This window comes from Solanum dulcamara, chromosome 6, assembly GCF_947179165.1.
Source record: "Solanum dulcamara chromosome 6, daSolDulc1.2, whole genome shotgun sequence".
NCBI classification, from domain to species: domain Eukaryota; kingdom Viridiplantae; phylum Streptophyta; class Magnoliopsida; order Solanales; family Solanaceae; genus Solanum; species Solanum dulcamara.
Window position 1 is genome coordinate 29,312,591 of NC_077242.1, and position 19,077 is coordinate 29,331,667.

Below are 19,077 nucleotides of genomic sequence, written 5' to 3' on the forward strand. Positions count from 1 at the left end.
CGAGAATACAAGCTTCATACTCTACCATATTTTTGGTACAATCAAACCTACTCCTGCTGAAATTGGATAATATTGACCTAATTCTGAATTAAAACTGCTCCTATTCTAACTCTCTTAGAATTTGATGCTCCATCAAAAAATATCCTCCAACCATCGCATGGTTCTGATATGTCTTCTCCTACAAACAACACCTCTTCATCACGGAAGTAGGTTTTGAGTAGCTCGTAATCTTGATCCATTGGATTTTCTGCGGGGTGGTCATCCAAGGCTTGTCGTTTAATGTCCTTCTGAGTCACATACATAATGTCGAAATCGCTTAACAAAATTTGCCATTTTTCCAATTTACCTGTAGGCATTGTCTTCTGAAAGATGTACTTGAGTGGATCAATTATTGAGATCAAGCACGTGGTATATGGAAATAGGTAATGCCTAAATTTCTACGCGATCCAAGTCAAAGAACAACACATTCGTTCCAACACGGTATATCTTGCCTCATACGGTGTGAACTTCTTGTTCAAGTAGTAAATGGCTTGCTCTCTTCTACCTGTCTCATCATGTTGTTCTAATACGCTTCCAAATGCATTATCCATGATAGATAAGTATAGTAGCAATGGCCTTCCAGGCTCAAGTGGGACCAATACTGGCAGGTTAGACAAATATTCTTTGATTTTATCAAAAGCCCTTTGACATTCCTCCATCCATTTTGTGGCAGCATCCTTCTTTAGTAATTTAAATATGGGTTCAAAAATTACTGTGGATTGTGCTATGAACCGATTGATGTAGTTAAGCCTTCCCAAGAAACTCATCACGTCCTTCTTGGTCTTGGGAAAAGGTAATTCTTAAATTTCCTTGATCTTAGAGGGATCCAACTCAATACCTCTCCTGCTAATAATGAATTCTAGTAGTTTTCCTGCGGGTACTCCAAATGCACATTTTGCTGGATTCAATTTTATATTATACTTTCGCAACCTCTCAAAGAATTTTTGCAAATCATATAGGTGGTCTAAACTCCTCTTGGATTTGATAATGATATTGTCTACATATACTTCAATCTCCTTGTGAATCATATCATGAAAAAGAGCAGTCATGGCCCTCATGTAGGTTGCACCAGCATTTTCTAGGACAAATGGCATTACTCTATAGCAATACAACCCCCATGGAGTGATAAATATTGTCTTTTCTGCATCATCTTCATTGATCAGTATCTGGTGATATCTCGCAAAACAATCGACAAATGATTGCAATTCATGTTTTGCATAATTGTCGATGAGTCTATGAATATTTAGGAGAGGGAAATCATCTTTAGGACTAGCTCTGTTGAGATCTCAATAGTCCACACATATTCTGATCTTCCCATCCTTTTTTGGCGTTGGTACTATATTGGCCAACAAAGTGGGGTAATTTGTGACCCTTACAACGTTAGCCTCAATCTGCTTGGTTACCTCCTCTTTGATCCTTAGACTCAAGTTTGGTTTGAACTTTCTTGTCTTTTGTTTAACGGGTAGATAGGTAGGATCAATTGGTATTCTGTGTGAGACGATATCGGTGCATAACCCCGACATATCTTCATAAGACCAAGAAAATATGTCGACATGTTGCCTAAGCAATTCTATTAACTCCTTCTTTCTTTCGGCCTCCAAATGTATGCTAATTCGTGTTTCCTTCATAGTTTCCTCATCTCCTAAGTTGACAACCTATGTTTCATCCATATTAGGTTTCTCCTGGCTCTCAAACTGCTCGATCTCCTGTGGTAGGTTTTCAGACATCATGCTTCATCATATTCTTCATGATCGTGTTCATTATTTTTGCTTTGCTCGATGGATTCGTTACATGTCATAACCGTTGAACTAGGATTTTTATTAATAAGAGTGCTGAAAAGTATAAAAGGTAAGCAAAATAAATAAGTAGGTAAAATAATAAGATAATTTTAAAGAAATTAAAGACTTTTATTTAAAAGCATTTTAGCTTTTTAGAAAAAGCAAGCGACAACAGGGATCAAACATGATACAAGCCTCAATTTTGATCATTCAAATTTAAAAATACAAAACTACTTTCCACATTACCAGGACACTTGTCGAAATAGGGACGGACTGATGGTCTAATTCTGCAAGCTTTCTCCAGGCTTAGAATCATAGATGGTCAATTTGTTGAGATTTATCTCTTCCTCTTCTCCAATCATTTCCATGAACAAATTTATTATTCCTTCTACTATGTCATTGTTAGATGCGTGGTCTAGAATTGGAACTTGCTTTGGTACAAACATTGTCTTGATGGATCCCGTGTTATGGGCTCGTCCTGATGTAGATCCATATCCAAGCCCAATGGTACATTTATGATTCTTTAGCCATATGGGTTCAACTATGACATTGGCCTTGGGTCCAAGCCTTGTCTTAGGCTGATACCCATATTTTAACAACTCTGCCGCGACCATCTTTGCTGCCCTGACAATTTTATATCAGCTGACTCTAACTTCTCATCAACCTTCGCAGCTTGCATGATTTCTAAAGTGTGAAAAGTGGCTTTATCTAACTCCTCGGAGACTAGAATAGAATTAACAGAATAGATGTGGTGATTGATCTCCCCATGAATGGTAACTTCTGCGTGACCCCACTCAAACTTTACACATTGATGAAGGGTTGAAGGGACTGCTTTTGCCATGTGGACCCATAGTCTTCCCAGCAGTAAGTTGTAGTTGGATAACATATCCATCACTTGGAATAGGAAAGGGAATTCTGCTGGTCCCACTTGCAATGTGAGATAGATTTCTTCGATGACACTTCTCTTTACTCCATCAAAAGCTCTAACTTTTACACGACTTTGTCATGACCCAACCCCATAGGTCACGACTGAGGTCCGACCTGGACCCCCGTATACATGTTTATTAGTTGTGGTCTAGTCAAATTATAGACCCTTAATGCATATAAATCAAGTGTAGTCAAACTGGACTACAAACAATATGATACGTACATGAGAACCCCCATGGGTCATAGCATTTCACATATCTGTAGCCTCTTTTATTTGTATTATAACATGAAAGGATACGCAAGCCGACAAGGCTGCCATAACACATACCTGTATAATACATCATGTAGACCCAGCTGAATAAAACTTACACATACCACCTATAAATACATGTCTGCAGACCTCTAAAAATATTAATGACAACATATGGCGGGACAGGGCCCCCGCCGTACCCCTAAAAATAGAACAATGATATACATCAGCGGCCAGTACCAAAACTAGGCTTTGAGACAATAGAGCCTCTTCCAGCTGAGTTGAATAGAATCCTAAGCTGATGGACTCCCAAAACCTGTATTTGTACCTGCGGGCATGAAATGCAGCCCCTCGACAGAAGAGGGTCAATATGACATATGTACTGAGTATGTAAAATATAACATAACACAACTAGAAGTATCTCTAAAATAGAAAAGTAGGGGATAAAATGTCATATAAGGAACCTGTACCTGTACTCTGTGATTTATAAAAGCATGCATGCTCAAATTATACCATATAGTCGGCCCTATTAGGGATTCGGTGGATACATCCGTAAGACCATCATAGACCCAGTGCCATCACCACCTTATTACAATACATCATCATATATATACATACGTACCCTGGCCCTCTAGTGAGGAACTTAGTGGATAATGTAGTGAACTGCGTACGAGAACATACCCTGGCCTAGGACTCAGTGATAAAAGGGTTATAGTATTCATGAGTAGAGTAATGAGTAACTATATGTAATTTAAATCTTTATCAGAGACTCGATAGAATAAGAAAGTTAAGCTTTTGCCTGAGGACTCGAGTAGTAATGTAGTCATCTCGAGTACCCTCTAAATGCCATTATGGGCTATACTAATTGTAACCTCGGGGACCCTAAATATGTACCAATGTAAGGCCAAGTCATTTATGGAATCAGAAACACTTGTTATCATATAGACTTTAGTCTTTAAGACTTGGAGCCTGTACATTTGGTACCTCCTTAACATATAGAAGTTCTCAGGGAAATAGTTCAACTATTATGGAGTTTAGTATTCAAAAGTAAATAAGAGATGCTTAAGAATGGAATCACCCCGGAGCTCATATCATATTTAACTTACAACTAAGATATGCCAAAAATAAAGAGAATAAGCTCTATATAGTCTGTACTTCCCTTCGTGTGGTCATCATGTACATATTTTGTATACGGCCCATCCTGGGGATCAGTGAACAATTATGGCATCATAACCTTATTTTCATACCAAGTACATATCAAGAGAAAGGAGAGATAGCTTTCCACACACTACTTTTTAACATGTAGAAGCCTTAATAGGCAACACTCAATTCTTGTAGAAGTTCCAATACTAAGCAGTGGACAGGGATTATGAGGCGTACTTGGAGTTATGGGAATGGAATTATCTCTTCGTTTCACTTAAAATTTGCTTATGGCTAAGACGTGCCAAAAGGAAACAAATATAGCTTTGCATACTTATTCCAAAATCATGCCCAGAGAAAGCTTCACATACCTCGTATGGACTTCTCTTAATCACGTCCACGTCATCGTCCTCCAAACCTATTTAACATGGAAGAAATGCGAGTATCAACAACCTTAAACTTTTCATCGCCTTCAGTTGCACCTTAGTATTCATGGAACCTATGTTCTTGTTCATCTCCTCGACTAGGTCTTTAATTAGTTAAGGCATTAACGAAAATTAGGCAGCACCTTCCCTATAGTATGCCCTATCCGAATTTCCAATTAGATCCCTAACCACTAAAAACAACCAACAACAACAATCTGCAGCTCATATACAAATAAAACATGGCAATATTACACAACATAAGCTCCAAACAACTTGCTGAAAATTATGACACCAAAATAGGGTTTCTAGTCTTTATTTCGCAAAGCCTTTAATTATACGAAACGAGGGGTCATGTGTCTGCAACAAGAAGCACACCCACCTATTTTAGAATAATTTTGGGCCCTGAAACACACCCCACATACCTGCAACAGCATACTACAAGCACAACACCTTGCTTCGACTATAATTTAGCTATAGCGACTCCAATTTAGTTTATTTCGAATGTCAAGCATCTGTATGATGTTTTCACATTTACAGCCACTTAAACAACATATAATACACTTATTAACAATACCATAAACTCCAAATTGAAAGGAAAGGTCTCACCTTACCCGAAATTGGCCAAACTCGCCTAAAACTCACTTCAGAAACCTCTTGACGTGCTGAAATGGACCGGACTGTTTATGTCCCTTCTCTGCTGCCCCAAATTGAAATTTTATGTTATAAAAAACCATCATATCACCATGGTATATCCTGAATAATTAATTCGCAAAATGAAATCGAAGAACCCACCTTCCAATGCCAAACCCGCAGCTCCCTCCTTTGACCCTCTTTCCTCTTCTTCTTTCACACTCTTCTAGGTGTAAAGCTGAAGAAATAATTCCGTAGACCTCATAAGATACATATATACATCTCCACTTGCTTGAGGAAAACCATAGATAATTAATTCACAGAGGAAATTTGGAGACTTACCTTTAAAGGAAGCCATACATAGCTATGTTCCTTTGCTCTCCAAATTCTTCAGCTTTTGGCTAAGTTTTAAGATAAGGAATGAACTCCTTAGTCACTTAACATACATATATAGGGTGGCTTTGGAGGTGACATGTGTCATCCCCATAGGGTGACATGTTTTCAGCCCCTATTGGGCCACATATCCATCCTGCTAATTAGGGGCTACCACGTGGTAGTAGGGTCCACCTCCCCCCAAGCAGGTGGGTCACCTACTTGACCCCAAGAAGGTGGGTCACCTGCTTCCACGTGTCACCTCCTTATGCTGCCACGTGTCATTCTCTCCTCTTCCTCATGGGTTTGTAATCTCATCTTATTTAATAACCCATGTAATCCTTGTTACGTAAGCTTGGTATGTACTCAAATAGCTCAAGTATGTAAAACTTCTAAGTTAGTATCTTACGTAGGTAAATCGAGTCCTACGACTCATTACTTGGCCTCCAACTCCTTCTGACTTCTCATGACCCTAGTTTCAACCTTCCCTACCATGGGGTATCAAATTCTTCCTTCCTTAGAGTCATTTGATAGTGTGGTAGATTATCCGACTCACTTGATAACTTCTAAAAAGCTTAAGATATATTCCAAGCTCAAGAGTGTGGGGTGTAATAGACTTTTCTCTATATCTCACATATTCAAACCTAAAACTCTCAGAGTTGTGAAAGGGCAAATGTTACATCCAAAACCACCATCAATCAAAAATCGGGTCACAATCTTATCATAACATTTGACCGTGATAAGAAGTTCTATGTTACGTCTAGCCCCTTCCATTTGTAGCTTATCATCATGGAAAGAGATTTTGTTAGATTCCACCACTCGTCCAATTGTTGTAGCTAAAGTTTTACTTGTGGTCTCTTTTAGAATGCAAACCCCATTTAACACTTCCATCAAAGCATTCCTATGTGCATCAGAACTCATTAGTAAAGACATTATGGATATATGAGCCGACGTCTTCTTCAATTGCTCTTCGACTGAATAGTCTTTTGGCTGCATCTTCCTCCAAAATTCCGTGACTTCAGCATCGGTAAAATTCTTCTTGAGATTTTGTTCCTTCCTAAAAACTCATCGATTCAGATCATCCAGAGCATAGCAACTTCCCGACCTAGTCATTCCATGAGCCACAACGGCATCAATCATCTTGTCCTTGACTTTTATTTTATAATCCCATAGGACTTCTTTGGTGTCAAACTCAGACTTTCTAGTAACTGTAGTGGTTAGTACAACTCTTAGGAGATATGTTTGGATAGTAAGAGGTTTCCTTAGTTGAATAGTGATAACAGGTTGCACTGGAGATGCAGTGGTAACTTCTTCGGTATTCCAGATAGGCGTGATGGTTTCTCCCAAGTTGTATTCTTCTTTTAGAGAAATGATGTTGACTTCTAGATTCTCATGATTTGGCAAAGGGTTGTTGTTCACATTCAGAGATGTTGTAGTGCATTTTATTATTCCTCTTCTAATCAAAGATTCAACATGATTCTTCAAGCCATAACAATCTTCTATGTCGTGCCCTTGGATTGTTGGGGTATCGGTGGGATTGTCCTCCATACTGGAAATTGATGGTTGAAACATCCTCCTTTTTCTTCTTGATGCCACTAATGGATCCTGATTGTATAGCTTTACTTATATCTTGCAATGCGGCCATGGACTAAGTTTTACCCGATTTGATGCCTTCCTCTATAAAATCCCCCATCTTGACCAATTCTACAAATATTTGGCTCATCATCAACATCATCTTGTCAAAGAAGAGACCTTCTTGGTCTCCAATAAAGTATTTTGAGAGCTCACTCTCATCCAGTGGTGGTTGAACCCTGGCAGCCTCGGGTCTCCAACATCTTGCATACTCCTAGAAGTCCTTCGATGGTTTCTTCTATATGTTGGCTAATGAGAACCTGTTTGCAGTGATTTCGATATTAAATTTGAAGCAATTCATGAAATCCTTAGCCATTTCCTGCCAGTTATGCCATTTGCGAGGATCCTGGCATGTTTACCAAGTCAACGCTTCTCCAGACAGACTTTAAATAAACAACTTCATTCTTAGCTTCTCATTTCTCCTTACACAGACTAACTTATCATAATATGCCCTCAAATGTGCGTGAGGGTTGCCCTTTCCATCAAATATGTCAAACTGTGGTGGCTTGTATTCTACCAGCATGTCAATGTCTGGGTGGATGAATAAGTCATCGTAATCTAGGCTTTCTGTTCCCCTAGTGACTTGCAAGTTTTTCAATGCATTTCTTAGACCTCGAGTTGGGTGTCTATCGATTCATCTTTTTTCTATCGAGCATCCTTCTTCCTCTCTGTATATTGGTCAACCTCATTCGGGACCTTAACCCTAACTGGTGTAGTGAAAGTAGGAGCCTCAGTGGCATATATAGGTGGCATTTGTTAATCGTAAGGAGCGGCGGTGTGTGCTCCAAATATCTATTATGTTGTTGGGTATGTAGGTATAGTGGGGTCTTGAGTAAGAAGGTCAGGAGCAGTCCTAATTGCAGACGGATGAGCTAGTGGTGCTTTACCATGAGCGGGAGCATGTTTAGGAATATTTGGTGAATCTGCAGAAGGCAAGTCAGCTCTTGGGAAGTAGTTGGGCATATTGAAAGTTAGGAAGGTAGTAGCCGAAAGTTTGGCCAAGTCTCGCACTTGACGTAATTCCTCTCTCAAGATCTCAAGATTTTATGCCATGTGAGCCATCTTCTCATCATTTCGAGTGTCGGACACATTTTGAGAACCCTCGAGATTCTCTATTGGTATCATTATGTTTGCAGCAGCATTGAATTCTTCTCCACCTGTCATCTTTCCCCTTGCTCTAAGGTTGTACCGTGAGTTAGCTAGTTTGCAAGTCGACACAAAACAATGTTCTTTCAGGGATTAACAAAACAAAAGAAAGAAAAAAAGGAAACTATGTTAGTTTAGGAGATATATAAAAGTACAACAAATATATAACACGTATATATGCCAAGTTAGCGACATTCAAACATGTCCTAATACGGAGCCTCTTTTTGCTAGATTTTGGCCTACGTTGCAATTAATTCGATGATAAATGATCCATTCAAACACATTTTGGATTTGGAACAAACATGATTTCATTAATCAAAGATGACTTGGAACTTATAATAAAGTGGATTGGCAGAAACCTAAAAAATAAAAGTACATGGAGGCCATAAGGTGAACAAAGGGATGACAGAATACATATAAGAATGAAATCTAAGGTCATGTTAGAGAGTCATCATCATCATCGTAATCATAATATGGTCCTGGATGGTACTCCGAGGATTCGTCAATCTGGTTTGATCCTACCCCTTCGTCGAACCCTATCGAACCATGCTCAAAGTGAGCTTTTTCCTCTGGATCCTCTTTCGGATCTGATTCTGGATCTTTCTCTTCCGGCTCCTCTGGATCTTCACTTGGATCCTCTTCAGGGTTATCACGACCCAACTCTGTAGGCCATGACTGTGGTCCAACCTGGACCCCCATATACATAAATCTCAACTATAAGAACTATACACAAGAATTCAGAGGGTGATAGCAATTCATCTGCATATAGCCTCTTTCATTTGCACCATGTCATGCTAGGGACGACAAGATTGCCTTAACATAATAACATTTATAATATGTCATATAGGCACAACTGAATCAAACTCATAAACAACCCACCTATATATTTCTACAGACCTTTAAGAATATTAACAGTGACATATGGTGGGACAGGGCCCCCATCGTACCCCTAAATAAACAACTATATATATTATACGATCAGCACCAAAAGTTACGCTCCAGAATAGTGGAGCACTTTCGATATAGATGAGTGGGAGTCCTAAGCTGGTGGATATCCAAAGTAAGTATTTATACCTGCAGGCATAAAATGCAGCCCCCCTTCCTCCCGAAGAAAGGGAGTTCAGTACGATATATATACTGAGTATGTAAAACATAACACATCATAGCTGAGACCATAACTGAAACAAGGATGCAGGGGACAAGTGTAATAATTAACAAATTAATGTACCTGCACCTTAGGACACGTAGTCATATACATTATCATATGCTGTACCCGGCTCGCTAAGGAACCCGGTATCATAACTATGACATCATATTACATCCGGTCCACTATGGGGTTAGAGGTCACAAGTGTATCCCTATATTTTCATATGGATGCCTACGTAAGTATCCGGACCTTTAGTGAAGGACTCGGTGGAAGAGTAGTGTACATAATGTATCGCACCTGGACCTTTTATGGGACTCGGTGCCATTGTCACATAGTAAAATATACCGATGAACATTCGGCCTGATCCATAATTGTTAACCTTTATTTTGTAAAATCTTTAACCATACTAAACGGGGGGTCGTGTGGCTAAAACCAGAAGCACCCACACCATTTTTAGAACCCTTTACATCCTTGAAACACACAACCACACCAGCTACAACCGCAGCCCACAATCACAATACCCTACGCGACTTCGATTTAGCTATGACGACTTCAATTTAGTTTGTTTCTAACGTCAAGCATCCTTATGCAATTTTTAAACTTCCAACATTATTTAAGACATGTAATATACCTTATAACATCATCATAAACTCAAATTTGAAAAGGAAAACCTTACCTTGCCCAAAACTTGCCAAAACTTACCTCGGAAGTTCCTTTGGCGCGACTAAAACTTTGTGGCTGCTTGGTAACATTTTGGTGCTTCTCCAAACCATAAATTTATATTAATAACATCTTCATAAAATTTTGGTATACCCTAGATAATTAATTGATGGAACAAAATCGGAGGCTTACCTTTCTTTCTCCTTGGCCGAACCTACTCTCTCTCTAGTTCTAGATTTTTCTTCTCTTCTTTCTTTCTCTAGAAGTCTCTTGAACTAGGAAGATAAATGACTTTCTTGTAGATAAGAATGAGTCATAACATATATATATATAGGCTACTTTAGGGGGTGACACGTGTCAACCCCTAAGTGGTGACCCCTTAAGTGGTGACATGTGTCAAGCCCTTATTAGGCCAATACATCACCCCCTCCAACCTTGGGATTCCATGTGGTATGTGGGGTTCAACCCTTGCTCTATCTTCTTCCATGTGGCACTCTCTTTTGCTGCCACATGGCACTCTCTTTTCCTACTCATGGGTTCATAATCTCGTCTTACTTTACGAACCTATGAAATCCTTGCTACGTAAGCTTGGTATGTAGTTAAGTAGCTTAAGTATGTAAGATTTCCAAGTTGGTATCTTACGTAAGTAAGTCGAGTCCTACGACTCATTATTTGGTCTCCAACTTTTTTCGGATTCTTACAACGCTATTTCAAATCTTCCCTATCATGAGGTGTCACATTCTCCCTTCCTTAGAGTTGTTTGATAGAGTTATAGACTATCCGGCTCCCATGGTAACTTCTAAGAAGCTTGAGAAGCTTTAAGAAACTTAAGAATCCTTTCAAAAACTTAAAAACCTTTCAATATACTTAAGAAGCTTAAGAACCTTCCAAGGTACAAAAGTACGGGGTGTACAAAGGGTCCTCCTCTGGACCTCCTTCAATCATCGGTATCAAATGATATACGGATCCTGGAATTATTTGATTGTACATTGGTGTTGTGAATTTTACATGAGGGAGTATTTCCTCCCTAACCTAATTAACACACTGGTTGTTCACAACACCTCCAATCCCCTTTGTATGTGGTCGAGCCAAATGGCTCACAGTGGTATGCCACAGATAATACTCTAGCGTGCACCATTTTTCATTTTCTATGTTTATTGTAATCATGTGATCCCATTCCAATTGCAAATTTCGAATCCGTGATGCTGGACCAAAATGAGATCATCCTCATGTAATGCCATATTTGCCCATAGTGGTATGTCTTGGATAGCTCTAAATTGTCGCAAGACTCAGAGAGGAGCATATGGTTGAATACTTCCTAGCCCAATCAACTCAATAAAATAAGGTGTTGCGTCCTGACAAAAACCAATCCTCTTGTCCAATAATACTTCCAATGGACAGAATCTTCTGTGAGGTTGGTCAAGAACAAATGCCACTCTTTCTCTTGCATAGGCACGCCCCAAAATCTGAGACGATCATTATGGCTCCAAATCTTATTATAGGCGTCTATAGTGTAGTCCATTTGTGGTTCTCAGAAATAGAAGTGTCCAGATCTGTAATAACAAATTGCAACCCCCAAAGAAGTTATGTCCCTTTCTACATGCTGACAATGATCGAAATACTTCAGCAAGAATCATATGCACCAAGGAATAGTTATGCGCCACCGCAAAAGGTCTATTATTATCGACAAAATGTTGATATTTATTGAATGGAACCTCATTGGGAAGACCAATGTCCCCAAAAAGGCCATCACAAATATCCTTGTCTGCATATGTATCCATTTCCTATGAGTGCAGGCAAATTCATCTCGGTGTTTATCGAAGCTCTCAAGATGACCAAATCTTTGGAAAAGATAATCTAACTTTACCTTTCCATTTCTGCATTCCTTAGTGATGGCAAGATATGCAGCCCTAACAGCCCAAGGAAATCTCCAGTACTTATGGTTGATGGATATATCAGTGTTTTTCCTCTTATTGGTAATTCTAAAAAATCAATGAACTCTTCTAGTGTTGGAGTGATCTCAAAATCCAAAAACTTAAAGGTCACTATGCTTGGATCCCAAAACTCCATCAGTAGCATAATAAGGATCTTGTTGGCTCGAATTTCCATTAGTGACAACAATGCACCTAAATGCCTTCTAATCTCAGCTCCATGTGTCCTATGAATGTTTTGCCACTAATTTTGTATGATGTGGGGGGGCGAATCAACCATTTGAATGTTTGGGAGGTTTTGGTTGATATTCATCTGAAAGAAAGGTAAGGGTATGATAAGTATGTTTAATCCAAATCCATCATGTGTTTTTTTTTGGATCATTCAAAACAACTTTCACATAAAATATATCGTCAGGTGTGTAACCTTTGACAAAGGGTGGCTTTCCTAATTGAGACGACGATGCCTTTTGTCTCACCTAAGGTATATGCATCATGACCTTCTACCTAGTGTAAGATTTTTCCTAGATGTTCAAGAATGGGACTGAATGTTTGCGAGAAGGCACACTAATTTTATTGCGCCAACTCTGAACCTAAGGAATCCAAAAGAAGGTTTGGGGGAGTGTGATACATTCCTCGCGATAACCAGTGTGTGTATTGTGTACGGCCAAGGACTCGATAGAAAGTGAAAATAACGGTGAAAGAAAAGCAATAACATGTAGTATTTTCAAACAAATAAGAAGCGCAAGTTTGGACTTGGCTTGCGTCCTTTCAAATGAGGAGTGACATAAAAATCATGATTAAATAATTAAAGCAAATATTCCATAATTCTAAAACTAAATTTTACTAAGGTTAAAACCTAAAATGCTAAGTACATGGGGTTTCTCCAGCAGAGTCGTCAAGCTGTCGCACCGTATTTTCGAACGGGTCGAAATAGTTCATAACATAACAGTAGCTATGCCTATGATTTTGAAAATGTTTAGAGTCGCCACCTAATTTTAAGGAAAAATATTAGGAAAACCATTTAAAAAATATAAATGTAAACTCTATTTTGATTCGCGAAACCAGCGAGATTCTAGGTAAGGGTTTTGGTTACTCGAGGGGAAGGTGTTAAGCATCCCTCAGAGCCTATCCGAAGATATTCCTTAAATTTAGTTTTAGAAAAAATGATTAGGGATATTTATTCATTTGTTCGTTTTAGAAAATATTAACAAGAAAGGTTTTTTTTATTAATTTTGAGAAAATGGTGAAAATACAAGGTATGTCATATATATACGTCTACAATATGAATGAAGAAAAATTAATAATAATATATTTATTGTATGGTCAAAAATAAATAATAAATAATATACTTGAAACATATGAAAATTTTATGTATGGAAATACAGATGTATGTTTAAAAATTATTTGAATAAATAAGCTTACCTAAATTTATGGTAACTAATATGAATGTCGATTATTAGAACTGGTTACTTTATTTGTAGACACGATATAAAAGAAAATAAATAAAGAATTAAATAAGATAATAGACAAGTGTAGATATATGAATGTGTAATATATCATAAATATAGTTTGGGTAAAATTTCTAATAAGATTAGTGATGCCAAAAAATCATTAAGTTTTTAAAATATTAAACTACCCCAAATATATACAAACGAAAATATTTAAAAGTCGGCTTATTAATCGGAAGACAAAATATATAAAGTTTTTGTCATTTTTCTGTTTGGGTCAACTTCCATCATTTTCAAAGGGCCTAACTACCCCTACCCCTCCTATGTTCATTTGTTATTATAATTCTAAAGCGATCTAAAATAAATAATAAAAAACTAATGCCTTAAAATGTGTCTAACGTCCCAACTTAATATCTTGGACGTACTGTTAGGGTAGTTCTTAGACTAAAGAAAATATAGGTTTCCTAGTTAGGCACTTCGTCAAAAAAAAAATAAGATGAGAAATTAGCACATAAAATCTCAAATATGCCTCTAATTTAATTATTTAACATGCTTAAAATACATATAAGTTGTGAATGCCATTATAAATACGTGTGTGCACATACACAACCAAACATTGTAACAACATAGTTGTTAATGCTTTAAAAGATGCAGTATTTTATTCTGACGAGGCAAAATTAATAATCAGGTAAACAGAGGCTAATCTAATTTATTTAATATGCTAATATTGGATGTTCTGTAGGCATGGCGTCTATATGGTATACAAATTATCATGCTGCAAGCAAGGTATGTATATATATGTGAAGCAGATATACTGAGTTTATTTGATAGCCTACGATCAAGATGTCTATATATAATATCATGCTAAAATTTATAAAGGTCTAGGAACGTATCTTCCACTGTATCAAAATATTTACCTAATACATTAGACATATTTTATATCTGAGATTATCTTGCTGAAATTTATTAAAGAAAAATTCGTTTAGCATGCTGCAAACTTGAGTTCAATAAGAATTAATTTAGAAATTTATTCACTTGGTCCTATAGACATGGGATCTATATGATTTCAATATGCTTTAAAAATATTAAATAGCTCCTATGAACATGATATTTGATCACATGACACACAAAATATTAACTAAAGCCTACATACATGATTACTATACCCCAATAGCATTTCTTAAGGATGAAGAGGCATGTTTAATTTATTACTATGTTAAACTGCTACGTAGCTCCTAAAGGTAGGATTTCTAATATTGATTAACATGCTGGCAATTACGAGATTGTAGGAACAAAATTTTATAATGTATGTTACACCAAAGCGAATTAAAGCCTAGATATGTGTCTTCTATACTTCAATAACATGCTAAATTATATTAAAATAATTTTTTAACATACCAGACATATTATGGGGGCACTTGTATACATACAACAACAACAACCCAGTGAAATCCCACATCATTGGGTCTGGGGAGGGTAGAGTGTACGCAGACCTGACTCCTACCAATGTAGGACGGTTGTTTCCGAAAGACCCTCGGCTCAATAAAAGCATAGAAAAAGGTCAGACAAGATTATTAGAGTAAATAAGTAGATGACGAAAACGGTCCAAATAATAGTATAATCAAAGCACAAAAAATAGTAGATATTATTATTAGATAGTAACATAAATACCATAAATAACATACATCAGAGTACAAGGAATCATAGTGCGTTAATACGCCTATGAATAAGGGTGAATAAAACCACTATGTACTAGCCTTCTACCCTAATGTGTGTCCTCCACACCCTCCTATCTAGGGTCATGTCCTCGGTAAGTCGTAAATGCGCCATGTCCTGTCTGATCACCTCTCCCCAATATTTCTTCGGCCTACCCCTACCTAGAGTGTACGCAGACCTGACTCCTACCAATGTAGGACGGCTGTTTCCGAAAGACCCTCGGCTCAATAAAAGCATAGAAAAAGGTCAGACAAGATTATTAGAGTAAATAAGTAGATGACGAAAATGGTCCAAATAATAGTATAATCAAAGCACAAAAAACAGTAGATATTATTATTAGATAGTAACATAAATACCATAAATAACATACATCAGAGTATAAGGAATCATAGTGCGTTAATACGCCTATGAATAAGGGTGAATAAAACCACTATGTACTAGCCTTCTACCCTAATGTGTGTCCTCCACACCCTCCTATCTAGGGTCATGTCCTCGGTAAGTCGTAAATGCGCCATGTCCTGTCTGATCACCTCTCCCCAATATTTCTTCGGCCTACCCCTACCTCTTCTAAAACCATCCATGGCCAACCTCTCACATCTCCGCACTGGTGCATCTGGGACTCTCCTCTTCACATGTCTAAACCATCTCAGTCGCGTTTCCCGCATCTTGTCTTCCACCGCGGCCACTCCTACCTTTTCTCGAATAGCCTCATTTCTAATCCTGTCACTCCTGGTATGCCCACACATCCATCTCAACATTCTCATCTCGGCAACCTTCATCTTTTGCATGTGGGAGACCTTAACTGGCCAACACTCCGCCCCATATAACATAGCTGGTCTAACGACCACTTTGTAGAACTTTCCCTTAAGTTGTGGTGGCACCTTCTTGTCACATAACACACCGTAGGCGAGCCTCCATTTCATCCATCCTGCCCCAATACGGTGTGTGCCATCCTCGTCGATCTCTCCGCTGTCTTGCATGATAGAACCAAGGTACTTAAAACTACTTTTCTTTTGGATGGCTTGGTCCCCGAGCCTAACTTCCGCGCTAACCTCTTGAGGTGTCTCACTGAACTTGCACTCTAGGTACTCTGTCTTGGTCCTACTCAGCTTAAACCCCTTAGACTCCAAGGTGCGTCTCCAATTTTCTAGCTTAGCGTTAACTCCGCTACGAGTCTCATCGATGAGGACTATGTCGTCCGCAAAAAGCATACACCATGGCACCTCACCTTGAATTTGTCGCGTCAATCCATCCATCACCAAGGCAAATAGGAACGGGCTAAGAGCTGATCCTTGATGCAACCCCATCATAACTGGGAAGTGTTCTGAGTCCCCTCCTACTGTCCTTACCCTGGTTTTGGCACCCTCGTATATGTCCTTGATCACCCTTATGTATGCTACAGGTACACCTTTAGCCTCCAAACATCTCCATAGTATCTCTCGTGGGACTTTATCGTAAGCCTTTTCCAAGTCGATGAATACCATATGCAAGTCTCTCTTTCTCTCCCTATATTGCTCCATTAGTCTCCTCATAAGGTGGATGGCTTCTATAGTTGAGCATCCCGGCATAAATCCGAACTGGTTCTCTGAAATAGACACGCCTCTCCTCACCCTCATCTCTACCACTCTTTCCCACACTTTCATAGTATGGCTTAGAAGCTTAATACCTCTATAGTTGTCACAGCTCTGGCTATCCCCTTTGTTTTTGTAAAGCGGGATCATGATGCTCGATCTCCATTCTATGGGCATCGTTGCCGTCGTAAAGATGACATTAAATAACCTAGTCAGCCATTCCAAACCTACCGAGCCCGCACTCTTCCAAAATTCTCCAGGGATCTCATCAGGTCCGGTCGCTCTTCCCCAGCACATCCTACGAATAGCATCCTTAACCTCATCGATCGTAATACTCCTACAACCCCCAAAATTGTGACTCCTTCCTGTATGTTCCAAATCTCCCAACACAATTTCTCTGTCCCCTTTGTCATTCAAAAGTTTATGGAAGTATGACTGCCACCTTTGTTTGATAAGGGTCTCCTCTACCAATACTTTTCCGTCTTCGTCTTTAATGCACTTCACTTGATCCACATCGCGTGCCCTTCTCTCCCGAGCCCTGGCTAGCCTGAATAATTTTTTGTCCCCACCTTTCTCTTCCAGTTCAGCATTAAGATGTTCAAAAGCTACTATTTTTGCCATTGCAACTGCCGACTTCGCCTCCTTCCTCGCTATCTTATACAGTTCTCCATTCGTCCACTTCTCCACCTCATCCTTGCTCTCCATCAGCTTAGCATATGCCACCTTCTTTGCTTCCACTTTTCCTTGCACTTCTCCATTCCACCACCAGTCCCCTCGATGCCGACTACGACTACCTGTCGATACTCCTAGCACTTCCCTTGCTACAGCCTTAATATAACTAGCTATCCTATCCCACATATCGTTCGCATCCCCACTACTATCCCAGGCCCCCATATCCTTCAATTTCTCTCCCATCTCAAGGGCACTAACCGTTGTCAAACTCCCCCATCTGATCCTAGGTCGTTCTTCCCCGACCCTCCTCTTCCTCGTCATCTTTATCCCTAAATCCATCACTAAGAGCTTATGTCGGGTTGTAAGGTTGTCGATCGGGATGACCTTACAGTCTTTGCACAAAACTTTATCATCCTTCCTAAGGAGTAAAAAATCTATCTGAATTTTAGCCACTAAACTACGGAAGGTTACCAAGTGGTCCTCCTTCTTTGGAAAACTCGAGTTGGCTATCACCAATCCGAAAACCAAAGTTTATACCCGTCTACCTCCTTAGCTTTAGAGCCGACCCATTTTGTCTCCTGGACATAGGCTATATTAATCTTCCTCTTCTTTAGAATCTTAACCAGTTCTATGGATTTACCCGTTAACGTCCCAATGTTCCAAGAACCTATTCTCAGTCTAGACACTCCGTTAACCCACTTACCTCTCCTTACCCTTGTCCCCGTCAATGAGCGAGAACATGACCCTAGTCTACCATCACTATCTAAAGCCACGAAAATGCGTATGAACTAATAAATTATTCGGGGGTTTAAAATCGGCAAAATGTAACTACAAGTATATGAACAAAGGATAGAATATAAGGATATAAAAACCGGAGGTACCAACTCCGGTAGAAATGAACCTGGTTGCCGCCGGAAAATACTGCTCACGTCGGAGTACTGTTCACGTTGGCGTACTTAGTTGTGTTGCAGCGGTTGTTCATCACCGGAAATACAGATCTGTACACCTGGGAAAAAAAATTGCCGGAAAAACTAGAGCTTCGCCGGAAAAACTGGAGCTTTGCCGGAAAGACTTGAGATGTATTTCAGCAGTACCTTTTCCACCAATCCACAATGGTCCTCTCACAAGAGCTCGACAGCAGCCAAACAACGCTGCAGCTGCAGCTGCTCCAACGCTGCGCATCGCCGGAGTTGTTGCAGCTCGCGTCGTTGATGTTCGCTGGACAGCAGGTGCTGCTGCTGCTGCCGTGCGTGGAGGTCGCCGCTGCTTGGTTACTATTCGCTGGACAGCATCTCGGAGGATGAAAGGTGCTCGTCGGTGGCTGTAGTTTCTCGCCGGTGAAGGAGGGAGAAGGGAGGTGGCGTCAAAATTTGGAAGTTACCGTTACAGCACAAGTGGGGTTTCTCTGTAGTACTTAGTTAATAGTACTCAGTATTGGAAGAAGAATGTATAGAAAATGTAAAGAAATGTCCTTGTATACATGATTTCTGAAAATATTTATGAAGATCTTGAAGGCATAGTTTCTAATGTTGTAAAACAAATGTGTCAACCCTAAAGACATGATTTCTAACTACACAAAAAAAATAATTCAAT